This window comes from Anopheles darlingi, chromosome 3, assembly GCF_943734745.1.
Source record: "Anopheles darlingi chromosome 3, idAnoDarlMG_H_01, whole genome shotgun sequence".
NCBI classification, from domain to species: Eukaryota; Metazoa; Arthropoda; class Insecta; order Diptera; family Culicidae; genus Anopheles; species Anopheles darlingi.
Genome location: NC_064875.1, coordinates 32,825,221 through 32,841,986, shown reverse-complemented (window position 1 = coordinate 32,841,986; position 16,766 = coordinate 32,825,221). Strand labels below are relative to the sequence as shown.

The following is a 16,766-nucleotide window of genomic DNA, read 5'->3' as shown; positions in this document are numbered from 1 at the left end:
GTATTTGTAATGTCCGAATCGTATAGTTTTCGTTTTTAGAGGTGTCCCGAGTTCCGGATTTCTGCGGAAGGATATTACAATTGAAATTGAGCAACACATCAGATTGAATCAGCTCTCAATTAAAGTATGGTAAGGCTTAGCCGGAAAAAGGTAATTGATTTGTTTTTTATTTAAATTATTGCTAGAAATCGTGTTTAATCATGTGGAACGTTAGCTACCTTTCGCAAATGCTCTCCATTCGTTATCCAGAAAGAAGTGTCCTATAGAGATATCTTTTCCACTTAGCTGGTAAGACTGACCAACAACTGTTGGAATGTGTTAATTGTTTGTTTCTGGACGTTTTCCTTAGAACTGTATAGTGTTTTATTTTTGAGTTTTTTTATGTAAACTTAGCGATGTTAAATTATATATTTCATTGTTTAGTCGACTGTATTTTAGGGCGAGAACAAATACAAAAGATGTACATATGTAAGCCATCAGTCCGGAAGAGTTTAAGGGCATTGGAAGTCACTAGCCGGAGATTGATGGGTGGAACGTATCGAGTGTTTCGTGACACACCGTTTTCCATGATACCAGATGTCGAAGATGAAAATGAAGGTGAAGGTGGAAGGTAGGTACGCTTCGCTTTCGGGGATGGCTTATTAGAGATGGCCGGTAGAGGGTGCACTCACCAGTGCCTCCTTTTCGGCGGAAGGTGGAAAGACCGGGATACCAACCGAGTAAAAGACAGGAGTGTTGAGTCGTTCGCGTACCGGCACGGCAGTCGTGAAGGCTGAAGGCTCTATGCCGCGAAGTATGGTTTCGCGGCATGTTCCTCTCACAATTCATATTTGATTGTTTTCGGAAATATGCGTCTGGGATTGTACTTGCATTGTATGACGCAGCTCTCATCGACACCAGATGATCATCGCTGAACGGCTAACAATGTGTTACACTGCTCCTAGAGAAAAATAAGGATTAAAGAATCTTTCAAAGACAATTTCGATCGAACGGTTTCGAGCTATGATTTCACTTGATATTATCTTCTTATCATCATTCTTGACACAAGAGTCGTTTTTATAACCGTTTTGAGGTACCGGTTTACGCGATCAAATAATGATTTCGTTCGTTCAATCTGTCACCAAGTAATTAATTGTTTTGACTGTTGCTGCAACATGTGTGATTGCACGATCACGATATATTTAAACCTTGTAGGCCAAACAATCATTTAGATTGGCTGCTATGGCTTGGCATGTGATGGATGGCTATCACTGATGGAATAAATAGGATATTGCAGCAGGGAGGAGGATGTTTCTGATCACAGTTATCCGACCAATGAAGCATGAATTGGCCAACGAACATGAAATTAGGGAAATATGGAATAATAATAGCATTTAAAATGACACTGTTTTACGATTAACTCTGGTTAATGACTACCCTTAATTCTATTGGTAATTACTTGCATCTCGCTGGGATTTAGGTTGGGATATTTGAAGATATAGGCGTGTTAGTGTTGTTAATTGTGATACATAATTGAATTGAATGATAAGGTTGGATGCTGGGGACGGAACTGTGAGTAGGAACGCTAGCAAAGGCTCAGATGCACAACTGTATGATCTGACTGGACTGGATGAGTGGAAGATGGCAACTCATGGTTTTGGAGATGGGAAGTTTGATGTGGAACTTATTTCGAGGGCTTGCGTTATCGTCTCTTTAATCATACTTTTTATGTTTCTGCACATAGCAGCTGTTGTGATGAGTTTTAAGAACTGAGGATCATTGATATCGGTTGACACACCTTCACAGCCTTGTTGTGAACTACCCTCAGTGCTATGTGGTGATTTTCGATTGCCTTATCAACTCGACACTGTCTTTCACTAAAAAAAATATGCGTTGGTGCACGGTTCTAGTCTTATCGTACTCAGTTGTTTAAATGTTGTTGGAAATATCTAAAAACAAAAGATTTCATTCAAATGGTTAATAGTGGTTAGTCTGACAAATCATTTTTTAATTCTGTTAATTGCTTGTTTCTGGACATTTTTCTCAGAACTGGATAGTGCCATATTTTAGAGATTTTTAAATGTAAAATTACCCATGTTAAATCATATATTTTATTGTTTTGTTGATTACGACCTATTGTGGTTATCATACGTTCGACAACTCGAATGGAATATCTTGAACCAATTTGAGCAATAGTTGGCATTGCTGCTTTCCGTTCCTCAAAAGCCAAAGGCTAAAAAAGAAAGACATACATCGCAGTAGCCAAGCGCTGGTGCCACTGTTGCTGAAAACAAGAACAAAAGGGAATTCAGATTGTGATCACTTTAAATTGAACATACTTTCGGCGTTTTTCGTTGACACCGGATACTGAAAGTGATACCGAAGCAAAAGAAAATTTTAGGCTCCTGTAGCATAAGTGTGTTTTAAAAGTAAAGATTTTAAAAGTTGCTCTTTCCTTTCATGATGTCATTTTATTGTACAGGCAACGTGAAAGTGACACACTGATTACAGGACCCCCTGTACTAATTCGGACAGCTATAATTCAGATTTTGGTTTACAGTTTGAAAATGCAGTATTTTTACTGCTGGAATTGAGTGTTGTTCATCCAAAAATTGTAATGGATTCTTATTGTTGTTGTTTATTATTGTTGTTGTTTATTATAATCAAATAGATTGACGGGCTACATATGCCTAATCAAACACTTAGAAACTAAGACGTACAGGACACAACATCAATCACATTCAAACGTAAAACATCACGGTAGGAGCGCAGCGGGTCACCGAAATTAAATCTGGCGAAGTTCGCGTTAAATTGCCTAACTGCAAATGCCAACGGCTCAAACCTGCCAAAGATCGAACGAGCATTGGCGACCGACAGGAACATACTGGAACGGAGGTTACGGGCAGGAACATGGATATCTAAGGCGTCCAGGAGTGACGGCGAATCTATAGAGCCCTCAAGGAGCCCGGCAATGAAGGAACATTGGCTGACTGCACGTCTCATTGATAGTGGCTCCAGTCCTAATAACAGGCAACGAGTTAAATAAGGCGGCATTGTGCCACGTCTTATCCAGGAGAAGCGACGCAATGCGAACCTGGTGAATCTACGTTGTATGCTTTCTATGCGGGATATGTGATTGGCCGTATACGGGCACCAGACAACGCAGTCCTGCTCCGAACGAACCAAACTGCAGTACACTGCTTTGATGCACATCGGATCCGAAAAATCTGCCGTCATGCGATATACTAGTCCGAGCAGCTTATAAGACTTCGATATTACGGAGTTCCGGACCGGATGTGAAACCGAATCGAACGCTGCTCGAAAATCGGTGTAAACCGCATCGATTTGATGGCCCCGATCGAGGCTACGTTTACAGTAACTGACGAATTCAAACAGGAGTGATGTCGTCGAACGTCTCGGGACAAAACCGTGTTGGAGAGGAGATATAATCTGCCTCGAGCAGTTGAATAAAGCTCCTTGCACGACTATTTCGATGACTTTGGCAAAGGCGTTCACCGATGTGACGCCCCGATAGTTGAACACATCGCTGGGGTCCAACGATTTGTTGAAGATCATGGTGAGCAATGGTGCCAGAACATCACTGCAGCCCTTTACCACACATGCCGGGATTCCGTCGGGACCAGGGTGGTAAGATTGCTTCAACCGAGCGATAGCATTGCCTACCATCAATTCATCGCCAACTAGCAACGGGAAATCAATAACGTCGGCAGGCGTATCTCGAACAGCGTTAGCTGAAAACTCGGGGCAGTTATTAGATGAAACGAACCACTTAGAGAAACGCGCCGCAAATAGTTCACAAGACTCAGCATCCATGTCCGTAGTCATTCCGTCGTAATGCAATGTTTTTGGAATGGCTGCCTTACTGCCACAACGACTCTTAACCAGGTTCCAGAAACGTTTGGGATTGCTGCCCATGGACCGTTGCAGGTTAAACACGTACTTAGAATGTCTGCTTCTGTTAGTGTTCCGGTAGTGATTCAGGCTATCAGAATACACATGCGCGCGTGCAGTTAGTTTTCCGTTTTCTATATCGCCGTAATGCCCTGGCTTTCTTACGCTTAAGGGCTTTCAGGCGTTCATTGCTCCATGGGGGATGACGTACAGGCATCAATACAGGCACACAACAAACAAGTGCAGCACGGACAAAATCAGATAGCTATTCAACGATCTCATCAATCGACATAGATTTGTTTACTAGTAAACTAGAGTCAAAGTCTCTAATCAAGTTGTTGAGCTTTTCGAAATCAGTACGCTTGAAATCGAAACGGCTCACAGTAGCGGTGTCAGGTTATTCCGGAGACACCGAAATATCGCTTAGTATCTCTAACGGTGGATGGTGCAGGTCTATAGGTAAGAGCGGATCGACATGCGTCGAAACGGAAGTCAGTTGGGCAGCATATACATCAGCATAAACAAGATCTAATGTCCTCTCCAAATGGTTCTTTGCTCCATTCAACTGGAAGAGGTTGAACGAGTCCATAATATCAATGAACTCAAGTCCAGCCGAGGAATGCGATGACGGTGCAAGGTAGATGAACTGTCCTCCAGAGGCATGATCAGATGATGCTGTTTGGCTCAACGAAATCGAAGGTTGATTAAAATCATCTAACAACAGAAGCCGATCATTGCTCTTCATCCTTAAAGAAATGTCCAGTAGCGATTCGTTCAGTAAAGTTCTATGGCCAATATCGGAGCTAATGTTGGGTGGAAGATATATTGCACCAATTAGGAGTGCTCCCTCAGAACAATTAACTTTGGTCTTTGGACACTTGCTCTAGGCCTCGTACATGATGAGTTATCAGCTGGGAGCGGAGGTCTGAAGCGACAGCAATCAGGACCCCGCCGCCACGTTGATGAGAACTCGTAGCAGAGCTGCGATCAGTCCGGTGAATAACATATCGCTTGGAATTAAGCATAGCCGATGGCATCGTAGCATCTAGCCACGTTTCGGTCAACACGATGATATCGAAGTCACATTCTGTGAGAGCCAAACTGAGCTCCTGAAGCTTAGTTCTGAGACCACGAACGTTTTGATAATAGATGCGAAGATGTCGGTGAGTGTGAGCCAACCGTAGGTCGTCGAGCTTCGTACGAATACCACGGACGTTCTGATTGTAAACAGAGATGTCGTTGTCGTAGTGACATCCTCCCAGTCCCAAGAGGAGAAACCTCTTGTTCTACCGCCACCGTGGCACGAGAGCCCAGCGGCCTGTGCAAAGGCCGGCTAACAAACTCGCCGAAAAGAATTGACACCGGCCACGTGGCTGGAGACAATACAAGTGCGCGTAGTTGTGTGGGTAGGCTGACCTTAAAGGAGACAAACGACAATCTGTCTATGTCCGCGCCAGCCTTAGTCAGCCGGTGCACCCGCAGATCAACGGTGCCAAGCCGCGCTTCGAGGTACTTCGTCAGTCTCTCCTCGGTGCATCTGGGTTTGAATCCAGACAGATAAAGGCAGAACCTTGGCGTGGCAAGACAGTCGGCGATAATACTGTCAGCAGGTGACGGTCCGGCCCCATGTTGTAGTGCTGGTGTTGGTGAGAGTGGAGAGGTAGTAGCTCTGCAGTCGAGGTCGAGTTGAGTAGAGCGTGATGTGCAGCCGAGGGAGAGCCATCAATAGGGGAGGTAGAGGTGCGTCGTGCCTGTGTAGTCGATTTAGGAGCCGCGCCGTGGATGCCCCTAGCTGGCCGGTTAGAAGCAACAGGCTGGATTGAGGTGCTCCGACGACGAGATTTAGCGCATCCGTGGGCAAAGTCTGTTTCTGTGCAGACTCGAGCAGGCTGCGCTGTAGCTGTTTGTGTTTGTGTAAGCGCATCCCCAGTACCCCTCTCCCAAGCTGGCAACATGCTGGTGCCATCGATGGTGTAGTGCAGTGAGATGGAGTGAGAGCAGATGCCGTAGTAGGAATAGTGGTATCCTCCGTAACCGTATTAGGCTTCGCAGGTGTGGGATTCGCTGAGGCTGTCGATGGTGTAGTACAGTGAGATGAAGTGGGTGCGGCGGCCCTAGAAGAAATAGCAGATGAACTCGGGCACGGGCTGCATGCCGCGGCGGATGCAGCCAAATCCATGCTGGGAGCCAGGCCACGAGAGAATCGGAGGTCAATTTCCCTCAGCAGCCCTCCTAACTTCTCATCAATGAGACGAGAGAGCTCGCAAAATGAATGGCTCCCTGGAACCAAAACAACCTTCCGACAATCGTCGCAAAACCATCTCAGGTTTTGATTAGCTAACACTTTTTTAATGCATTGCTTTCCAAGCTTCAGGCAGTCCGGATGGAAAAGCCCCGGCTACAGGGCAATCCTCCAAGCCCACCGCTGTAACTGACAAAGTCTCCATCCAGTGGACGGGAACACACACCACAGGCGGCCATTGCAGCACTGATAGCGGCTCACAGCGACGCCGGAATTTTCCAAAACGAATATTGCAGTTAATAGCGCGAGTATGCCGACGGCCTCGCAAAGTCTGAATCTTACCGGGATAACACGCCAGAAACAGTCTCTAAAACTGCGCAGAACCTCGGAAAACCACTAAGGAGATGAGAAAAACAGCGGATGCGAACTGAGTCACGACTGAACCGTTAAGCTGACGCTAAGCAACACCAAAAATGTTGCTCAAAAGTCTAATCCACGATGTGTATTCCACGAAGGTTGTAGTTCGACTGTCTTTATTCACTCTTTTATTCGACTCCGTCCCGTGTATTTGTTATTCGCCCGCTTCGCTCTATTCGCCCGTTTCACACATCCTTATCGACGTCAACATTCCGGCCACCAAAAACCCTTGGGTTTTTTCTAAGCAGATTCGCTTATTGATAATATTGCTACTCTTGTCACTGACCTACGATATATCTTTCCATTTCCAAAACCGTACGGTGACGACGCGCACAATATCATTCATTCCAGGGTGGATATCCAACACTCTAGCTAAAGCCATTTGCCTATGGGTATGTTATCTTCTTTCACTACTACCAATTGACCTCTGTCTATCTTAACGGGGTTCCCGTGCCACTTAGCTCTCTTTTGCAACGATTGTAAATATTCATGGTGCCATTGCACCCACAATTTTTGCACATAACTCTGTACCTGCCTCCAATGATTCAATTTGTTTACTGGGATATCCCTCAAGCTGACGTCTGACACGGTCTGTAGATTTCCCCCTATTAAAAATGTCCTGGGGTTAATGCTTCTACGTCTGTAGGGTCATCGGAGATTGGTGTTAGTGGCCTTGAGTTCATACATGCCTCCACCTCAGCGAGAAGTGTTGACATGTCCTCGTATGACAAATGGTTCGTTCCTACAACTCTTGTTAGGTGGTGTTTCATGGATTTCACCGCGGCCTCCCACAAGCCGCCGAAATGAGGTGATGCCGGTGGTATGAAGCTCCACTGGATTCGATGCTCGGTACACCAAACCGCTATTTCTTCTTGATGAGCCGGACTCTGCAGCAACTTGTATAGCTCGTTGAGATGGTTAGCTGCACCACGGAAGTTCGTACCGTTATCGGAATGTAACTCCGTAACCCATCCTCTTCGCGCCGTGAAACGCCTCAATGCAGCTAAAAATGCAAAAGTCGTTAGCTCTGGCACCAACTCAAGATATACCGCCTTTGTTACGAAACAAATAAACACTGCAACATATCTCTTAGTTGGAGCAGCCTTGCGATGGTGTCCTTTTATGTATAATGGCCCAGCATAGTCTACTCCCGTGACTGCAAATGGTCTCACTTGCTTGACCCGTTGCAGGGGTAGTTCTGCCATCGGTTGTTATAACATTGTTGGGCGACATTTCACACACCTAACACACTCACGTATCGCTCGCTTTACCACACCACGGCCATTAAGTATCCAAAATGTTTGCCGTATGGTACTGTGCACCAACTGCGCTCCGCCATGCAGTGAAATTTTGTGATAATACTCAGCCACCAGATTTGCCAATTGATGCTTTCCCGGCAAAATTAACGGGTGCTTGCTGTCCCGCCTTAACACTGATTGTTCTAACCTGCCACCCACGCGAATCAGCTGCTCCTCATCCACGTATGGACAGAGTCCCTTCAATCTTGGCGATCTTCCAACTGCCTTTCCTCCTCGAAGGGCCTTCAATTCTTCTTAAAACATTTCACGCTGCACCACGCGTAGAATCGTTGCTTCTGATCGCCTCAAGTCGTCTACAGTTAAGACACTGGACTGACACCTTTATTTTTTGACAAAATCTGCTGCAATAAGCAACTACTCTAATAACCTTTTGAAAGTTGGAAAATCGCTCTATTAGTTCATTAATTGAATCCCTTTTATCATTTCCAGTTGTTGTTAAATGCAAAGGTGCAGCGAGAACTCGTTTTATGTAGCTCTGTTTATTTCATTAGTCAAAATGAAGCGGCAGCTCAAAAAACAGTCTGCTGTTCCCGGCTGCTTGACTAACACTCTCTTTTCCTTATCACCTTTCGTTAACATGCCCTCCTGCGCGCACGCACACGTACGCACCGGGGAGCCTCTTGCGGCTGCGCACGATCCCTACCGATAATCGCGTTATCGATATCGGGACTATCGGTAACACCAGTCGTTGCAGATGTCACCACCTTTTCTTCTACTCTGAATTCGATTGCTTGATCTTTTACATGACTTGCAACTGGCCATTCTCTCACCTCTTTTACCGTGTCTATGATGCCGAGAGGATCGTGTATCTTTGCGATGGTCCTCAACACTGATCGCTTCGTTATAGGCCGAATCTTGGGGGTACTCAGTTCTATCTTCACTCCTAGCGTATCGTTGGTAGGGTTCCAACTCAACCCCAGCGTTGACACTGTTTCATTCTGATTGGCCAACAATTCTCTTTTCTCGGGGTTGAGCTCGCTCCGCGCTTGGAAGAACACTAGGATCGTTCGATGCCCATTTTCTCAGTAGAAAACCTCCCTTGTTGAAGAGCGTTTGGATTTCTGTGCCCAATACTCTTGCATCCTCTTGCGTTCTTGCTCCGGACAACAGATCATCCACATAGAAATCCTTCGAAATATTAGCTGCCAGGGGATGTTCATCGCCGTGGTCTAACACCATTTGTTGCAATGCTCTGATAGCTAGAAATGGCGCGGACGCCGTAACAGTAATATGTAACAGTGTTGAGCTCATACGTCTTGATTGACTCATTCTCGCTGATTCTCCACAAAATTCGTTGCAAATGCCTATCGTCCTTATGCACCCACACTTGCCTGTACATTTTTTCAACGTCTGCCACTATCGCTATCGGTTTAGTGCGCCGTCTCAATAAAATCTCTGTTGAATCTTGCTGCATCGTCGGTCCGACCAAAAGGTTGTCATCGAATGACAGTCCATTTGATGTTTTGCAGGACGCATCAAAGACGACACGACATTTTGTAGTGGTGCTGGTTGCCTTGAACACTCGATGATGAGGGATATAATATGCCTTTCCCACAGCCTCACTCTCGGACACTTCGGTCATGTATTCCAGCTCTATGTATTCCTTTACGAAGTTGTCGTATTCGCACCTTGTATGCGGTTCACGACCGAAACGTCTTTCTAACGCTGCGAATCGACGTCGTGCTTCTTGTAATGATTCTCCCAACCGCATGGGCCGCTTGATTGGCAATCTCACAACATATCTCCCACTCTCATCCCGCGTGGTTGACTCTTTGAATATGTCTTCACACTTCTGTTCGTCTGGACTCCAGCATCTTGCATCACCAACTCCTTCTATCACAAACTTTTTTTCGAACATTGCGTCTAACGTGGCTTCGTTTGACACTGCAGCACAACTCACTAATATCGTAGCCGGTTGTGGATTGTATGCTCCACTGATTATCCATCCTAGTGATATTTTAACTAATGTAGGATACTGTTCACCTAACTCCACTCTCTCATCCAAAACCAAATTGAAGAATATTTCCGCTCCTAAAATCAAATCGACCTCGCCTGGTACATTGAATTGTGGATCCGCCAATTCCACGTGACTTGGTATTCTCCATGCTCCGACGTCAACTATTCGGGACGGTAGATTTGGTGGACGGACATTTTCTCCTTTGCACAGCGACGCATGACGCCGCCAATCCACCGCGCAAAATTCTTCCCTCTACTCCTGATGCTGGTCTTTTGGTATTGGTGCCGGTCACCTTGCTAGTACCGGCCATTGGAGCGTCGGGCTCCGGTTGACGAATTTTCGAATTGAGAATACTGATCCTCTCTTGCAAACACTCCAGTACGTCTGCATAGGTGTCTCTCTCTCGTCCAAATGAGTACGTCTCCCAAGCCAGCAACGAGTCATCGTCCAGCTTAAGGAACACCATATTGGATAATGGCGTGTCCCACTGCTCCACCGGTTCTCCGAGCCGCTCTAAACCTTTCACATGACGAATGATATCGTCCACTAGGAGGAATAAGTCCTCGACGCAGTCCTTTTTATCGACGGCAAAAAATGCAATGCTCTATAATATTCGCTCACTAGCATTCGCTTATTATCGTATTTTTTCACAAGTGCACTCCACGTGATTGCGTAATTGTCTGCGGTAATTTCCATATGCTCAAATTGACGAGCTGCTTCGTCTTTGAGTGAGGCCAACAAATATTGTAATTTTAACACCGGAGGAATATCCTCTACGGCGTGTATCATGCTCGTGAATCTATCTCGAAACGTCAACCACGCGGTCATCGACCCGTCGAAGCTGGGTAGCTCGACCTTCGGCAATCTAACATGTGCCTTGGCCGAGCCACCATGGCTTAAGGAAGACTCCAAAGCAATATTAGTGACCGTTTCTGCTTTGGCCAATCCCAACAAGAAACTCTTCAACTTGCAATAGCGTAAACACGTAAACACACTTAACTATTGGTTCGTATTGTTTACTTCATTTGTATATTTCATTAGTTCGCTATCACATGTCCTTAACACAATATCACATCAGTATCGAAAGGAACAATTCATACCTTAATTACTAACGAAGAAATATGTGCAGGAATGATTAAACATAAGTATCACTACAACTAACGAAAAAAAAAATTTTTACATATATACATGATTCCATGCGGACCCCATGATTTTCATACAGCCGCAACTCCTCCTCCGCCAACAATTGCTTTTCAAATTAAAGGATTAGTTTTCTGCGGCGGAGAGGGGATATGGCGTCCAGCTTTTTGGCCGCCATCGTGCCGAATATTGTCCCCTCTGTCTCTGGTTGCGATAGTAGGTTCTCCAACTTTTCTGCTACTCCTTGCATCGCAGACATCACTTTCAAAACTTCCTCATTATACTGCAAGTTAGCCTCATTCCACCGCCTCTTGACATTGTTTGCCCTCATGCGGGGTGGTGTGGTCGGCGCTGGCGGTGGAATTGTCGACACTCCTGGTGGTGTAGTCGGCGCTGGCAGTGAAACGGTTGCTATTGGTGATGGAACGGTTGCTGTCGCTGGTAGAATGGTGGTTGTCGGTGGTAGAATGGTGGCTGTCGGTGGTAGAATGGTCCCTTTTTTTTCCAGGTTGGTAAAGCTAAAAAAGAAAGGAAAATGGTTAGATTAGCCTTGTATGATTTTAATACCACTACTGTCGCGAATAACACTTGACGCTTTCTTCAAACGGGATTTAACTTTATTAACACACAAGTTTTCGCACGTTTTCCGTTTTCACTCGTTTTCCACGTTGAAAAAAAAGAGTCTCCTCTCGTGCTCTTCTTTCGCGACTGACCCTTGTTTCACCACTGACCCTTGTTTCGCGACTGACCTCTCTCTCGCCTTTCTTTTCGGCCGTCGGGCAGGTCGTTCGCCCTGCAAGACCTCTCCGACAATTTCTCTCCCTCTTCCTCTCCCGCTGGCGTCAATCGTTTCTTGACAACTACCAAGGATCCGTTCTCAAATATTGTTGAAAAAATTTATGAGTCAATGTAAATTTTCAATTATCTTTTGCAGCTACCGGCTACAAAGGATGAATGGTTACGTGTATCGGAGACATTTCAAGCCAGATGGCAGTTCCCGCATGCTATAGGGGCCATAGATGGAAAACATATCCGCATAAAAAAAACCTAATCTTTCGGGGTCAGATAACTTCAATTACAAACATTTCTGTAGCATCGTCTGGTTGGCCATAGTTGATGCAAATTCTAATTTTATGTACGCGGATGCCGAATTTCCGATGGCGGAGTTTTACGGCACTCTAAACTGTACACCAAGCTTGAAAATAATTTACTGGAAATACCGGAGCCAGAATGCTTGGCTAACGACCCACACTCCCCTATTAAAGTCCCTTATATGTTTTTAGAGGACAAGGCATTCGCCTTCACAACATACTGTATTAGACCTTTTGGTGGAGATACTCGATCGGGATCAGTGGAAGGAATTTTCAATTACCGGCACTCCCGAGCGCGCATGACCGTAAAGATGGCGTTCGGGATATTATCGTCAAGATTTCGAGTGCATAAAACGGTATTGGAACAACACGAAGACACCGCAAACAAAATTATGCTAGCTACATTCTACTTGCACAATTTTATACGGAGGGGACAGGAGCAGATATCACTAGACAACTACCAACAAGACGTTGATACAAACGAGCTTCTAGAGCCGCTGCCAGGTGTAAATCTTCGCCCAAGCAATAATCTTTTGGAAATGCGAATGTATTTGACTAGACACTTTCAAATGAACCATGAAGAATAGGCGTATGTGTGAAAATTATTCTTATAAACAATACAACTCACCGTGTCGATTGAGGACCCCGCGTCGAAGGAGTCCTGCAGGAACGACATGGCCTCATACCCGAACCATACCGGTTTTGCAACCGAACAAGCAGCTGTTGGAGGGAAAATCATGTTTCTTTATAGGAAATGGTAACTAAACATGTCTATTTTATATGTAAATTGAATCACTTACCGCTCCCCGTCACCATCGATTTGAGAAGATTACTTCTCGTGGTGCGGTAAGACGCTTGGAGCGACTTCCATTTTTTCCGGCAGAAGTCGCTCGATTGCCCAATTTGCGACGCTATGACCTCCCAAACTTCACCCTACCGGAATGCATTTCTATACATTGCATGCAGCCTGTCCCAAAGGCAAGGGGTGCCTTCAACTAATTGAATTAGTTCCACTTCCACTTCATTAATGCTTCGGTGTGCTCTTTCGTGTTCTTTTGTGATGAGTTGGTCTTGTGTATTTTCGCATCGAACATCTTGGACACGGAAATGAGAAATAACAAAGAATCTGGTGTTGTTAAAAAACTTTCAGGTGCGAGTAATGCTGTATTTGTTTTCCGTTGTTATACTTTTGCAAGCAAGCAGTTATGCTTTCCTTGCTGAAAGATTGTTTGCTAATGGCTACTCTTATGTAGTTTGGGAAAGGTGTTTTTGTAACCTCCGTCGCTTGATCGGATGTTTCGATTATGATTGTTTGGTTTTTGTAATAGTTTATCGGTCTTACTATTGATTTTATGAAGTGATCGCTGGAAGTATTAGCTCAACGATTTTTATCTAAATCTTCGTCTTCTAGCTTGGAGTTGAAGAATTGTACGTTGTGGGCTTTAATTTTGCTGGTATTTTCTGTTTTTCGACTAAGTGTATCTGCTACAACATTCGCTTTGCCTTGTTTGTATTCTACTGTGTATATTGGTTCTTCGTTTGTCGTTACTATTTTATGTTTTACCATGGTTGTTGGCGTTAATTTTTCAATTTCTTTGAATAATACATTCTTTTCGAGAATTGTATCGATTAAGGAAGTTTTTTCAAGAGAAGATAAATGATTTGTTCTTATAGGTTTCTCTATTGAATTTCTGTCTGGAGTGTGGTTGCTAGTGTGTTCTGTCATTTTATTCTGCCATAATTACGACTTGTATGTGGATAACTCTTGCCGATCGCCTATGTCGTTGATAGGAGTGTCTTTTATTTGGGCGAAATCGCGAAGGTCACCAGCAAGCCAAAGAATGTCGGCTGCTTTGCCGGTTATTTTGTTCTTAATAGCAGTTTCGTACGTTCTGTACTGTTGATGGCTTACGTGCTCCTTAAACATTTCGATCGTTTCTTCGGCAGTGCTCAACCAAGATGATAGCTGTTTTTTGTTCCCGTCATAATTTTGCAACGATTTGATCGGGTCTGGAATTTTATAGTATGAATCTATGGACACTTCTCGCGTGGTTAAATTGTTCCGATTTTGTATTTGTGCAGTCAGATTTGTTATCTGTGCCTGCATTGTATCCATCGCTAATGCTATCTTTTCAGACGTATCCTTCACGTTTTCGTTATCCATCTCTACACGTTGACTGAGTATTTCTAACCAGCTTAGGTATGGAAGGGGTTCCTTTAGAGGTATGTGTGATAGATCCCCTTGGTTTCAGGGCCCTATCTAGCAGTACTCCCTAACACAGTGTTGTACAACTATCTGATATGTACCTCACCAGAGAAACTCACCGATGTGATCATTTGTTTCTCACCTAAGATTTGCTTGTTTGCTAAGCCGACTTAAAGTGTTAAAAGTAACTCAACCAAACTCACTGCTTAGGACGTAGGGAAATTCTTTCCTGCTACGATTTTTGCTGTCGTGTCGCGTAGTTGCAGCAAACGATGGCGGTGCTCCGCGTGTCGGTTACCCTCTACTCAAAGTGCGGTTAAACCTTCAGCACTCGATGTTCTTGGACGAAGTCACTTTAGATTCGATTATTTGGCAAATCTTTTCCACTGTTGTTTGTTAACTGATCACACTACTGAAACCTGGACGGCTGCGCCAATAATGGATATGTGTCATCTCTCGAGTAGCCTATTCGAATGAAGAACAATGGTATGCTTTAATGAGTGTTTTCAATATAGTGCAGTATAGGTATCATCATCATTTCTGCCGAAATCCCATTTGAAGTTATATTCATATGTAGAACTTGACAAGGCAACAAGCTGGGACAATTCGTGAAGAGTGGTCTTATTTCCTGCGGATGGATTTGCTCCGGCATCGAGAGGAACCGGAACAACGTCGACTTTGGATGAAACCGTTTTTTTTGGAATGAGATGAGCAAGCTGGCAAACTTCTTGAATCGATTGAGCAAGAAGAAACGAAGGCCACTGTATTAAACTACATGCGCATATAAAAATCAAATTTTCGCTATCTGATGGAGATAATCACTCCAAAAATTAGGCGGCAAGATACCGTCATGCGCAAAGCAATCACTGCTAGAGATAAGCTGATTGTTACGATGAGGTATCTTGCCACCGTAGAGGATTTTAAGAGTATTGGAGTATTGTTACACGATATGTATATAATCATGTTTTCGTATTTTGTTTCGATATTATATCAACAAAATATTAAAGGGTTTGTGAAATTATTGCAGATTTCAACACAGTCAATTTCCAGCTTCATCCCCGAAGTATGCACCAACATAGTTACCCTACTTCATGATTATGGTAAGGTACAGTAGTTATTAACTTTTTTGATTTTGAATAATCGTCTGATGAGGGCGGATACGGTTCCGAAACCAGGCACACGTTCGTTTCCTCCTCTGGCGGGAATCGTATCTTTAGGCTAACATCTTTTAAAAATTCAGCCCCGATATTGAAAAGCTACTACTGCGGTGTAGTAGCCCAAACACCAAAACACCAAAGCAAGACCTCATCATTCGTTTCAGTTCATTTCATGTATTTCAGCATTTGTCTTTTGAGATCACAGTTTCATTCATTTCACAGATTCATTTCACAGATTCATTCATTTCATACACTATACTAGTAGTATGCTAGGGTAATGCCATACTTCTCGTGAAGCAGCACCTTATCCTCCGAGACAAACAGCTTCTCTATCAGAAGTATGACCTTCTTCCGACGAACAGGCGAATAGCCATCTAGCTTTTTCCCAACCACTCCTCCAAAGGCCGAGTCCTCTGTCTCCGGACGAGAAAGTAGTTCGGTCAAACTACTTTGTGTGGCGTGAAGTCCGGAGAGCACCTTCAACACCTCCTCGGTATACTCGAGCTTCGCTTTATCCCACCGGCGCTTCAGGCTTTGAGTCCTTGTGCGCGGTGGGGTCGTAGGTGGTGGAGGCGCAGGGGTTTGTGGCGATGGGGCTGGCACAGATGAAGGCTCCTGGGTCTGCTCTGGTCGCCGGCTTGACCCTGGCACCGGTTCTGGTGTTGGTGTTGGTGTCGAAGTGGGGGTAGCTGGTGGCGTTGGTCCCCCTTCCGTTTGGTTCTGGTTGAGCTGAAATTACTGAATTGATTTAATGGTTTAATTGACTTAATTTTTTTATTATTGTTTGCAGCTTCCAGTCACAAAGGAAGAATGGATGCAAATATCAACAACAGTTTTCAATAAATGGCAGTCCCCGCATGCCATTGGCGCTATAGACGGGAAGCATATCAAAATTATAAAACCCAATTTCAGTGGCACCGATCATTTTAATTATAAGGGGTTTTGTAGCATGGTGTTGCTGGCCATAGTCGATGCGAATTGCATTTTTTTTATTCGCAGAAGTTGGGAGTAAGGGTCGCATCTCCGATGGTGGAGTTTTACGCCACTCTCACATCTGTAATATGCTCGAAAACAACTCATTAGATATTCCTGCACCAACAACGTTGGCGAATGAACCTTCATCATCTCCGAAAGTACCGTATATGGTGCTAGGTGACAAGGCATTCGCTTTTACAAATTACTGTATCAGACCGTTCGGAGGGACCAATCGACCGGGGTTCCTTGAACGCATATATTTAACGAGCGGCACTTCCGAGCACGCAGGACGGTAGAGATGGCGTTCGGGATATTATCAAGTCGATTCCGAGTAATGAAAACCACAATAGAGCTAGAGCCAGAAAACACAA

The 16,766-nt window shown here is 44.5% G+C and overlaps 1 long non-coding RNA gene across 1 annotated transcript; it reads left to right on the top strand.

Moving 5' to 3' along the window:
* Positions 1–573: 573 nt before the first annotated feature.
* LOC125956197 (uncharacterized) lies at positions 574–16,393 on the top strand. The gene is made up of 3 exons (XR_007469156.1): positions 574–610; positions 15,291–15,368; positions 16,211–16,393. It is a non-coding gene; the product is annotated as an uncharacterized LOC125956197 (long non-coding RNA).
* Positions 16,394–16,766: the final 373 nt, after the last annotated feature.